Genomic DNA, 1,175 nt, shown 5'->3' on the forward strand with positions numbered 1-1,175 from the left:
ACCCCACCCAAGGAGGGGCCCAGAGGATTTTGGGGACCCCCCTCCCAACCCAAAGGGGGCCCAGAAGATTTTGGAGACCCCCCCAACATCCCAAAGGGGCCCCAGAGGATTTTGGGGACCCCCTGAGACCCCCAAAGGGGCTCCCCCCACCTTGGGAGGGGTCCTCAAAATCCTAAAGGGGGAAACGGGACCCCCCATCCCACCCAAGGAGGGGCCCAGAGGATTTTGGGGACCCCCCCACCCCAAAGGGGGGCCCAGAGGATTTTGGGGACCCCCTTTTTGGGGTCCTTTGCATTTAATTCCCCCCTTTTGGAGTCCCCCCCTCACTTTTTGGGGGTCCTGTACCCACTTTTTGGGGTCTTACACTCACTTTTTGGGGCCCTTTGCATTTAATCTCCCCCTTTTTGGGGTCCCCACTCACTTTTTGGGGTCCTGCACCCACTTTTTGGGGTCCCCCCTCACTTTTTGGGGTCCTTTGTACTCAATCCTCCCCTTTTTGGGGTCCCCCAATGACTTTTTGGGGTCCTGCACCCACTTTTTGGGGTCTCCCACTCACTTTTGGGGGTCCTTCGTACTCCATCTCTCCCCTTTTGGGGTCCTTCACTCACTTTTTAGGGTCCTACACCCCCTTTTTGGGTTCCCACCCCCCCTTTTGGGGTCCCACATCCTCTTTTTTGGGGTCCCCTCTCGCTTTTTGGGGTCCTTCGCATTTAATCCTCCCCTTTTTGGGTTCCCACTCCCCCTTTTTGGGGTCCTGCACCCCCTTTTTGGGTTCCCACCCCCCTTTTTGGGGTCCCACCCCCCCTTTTTTGGGATTTCCCCCCCTTTTTGGGTTCCTCTCCCCCTTTTTGGGTTCCCACTCCCCTTTTTAGGTTCCTCCCCCCCTTTTTGGGGACCTGCACCCCTTTTTTAGGGTCCTACACCCCTTTTTTGGGTTCCCACCCCCCCTTTTTTGGGATTTTCCCCCCTTTTTGGGTTCCTCTCCCCTTTTTGGGTTCCCACCCCCCTTTTTAGGTTCCTCCACCCCCCTTTTTGGGGTCCTGCACCCCCTTTTTGGGATTCCCCCCCCCTTTTTGGGTTCCCACCCCCTTTTTTGGGATCTCCCCCTTCCTATATGGGGTCCCACCGCCCCTTTTGGGTTCCCACCCCCCCTTTTTGGGGTCCCCCTCCCCCCC

The sequence above is a fragment of the Neopelma chrysocephalum genome, unplaced genomic scaffold (assembly GCF_003984885.1).
Source record: "Neopelma chrysocephalum unplaced genomic scaffold, ASM398488v2 Primary Assembly neopelma1_95473, whole genome shotgun sequence".
NCBI lineage: Eukaryota > Metazoa > Chordata > Aves > Passeriformes > Pipridae > Neopelma > Neopelma chrysocephalum.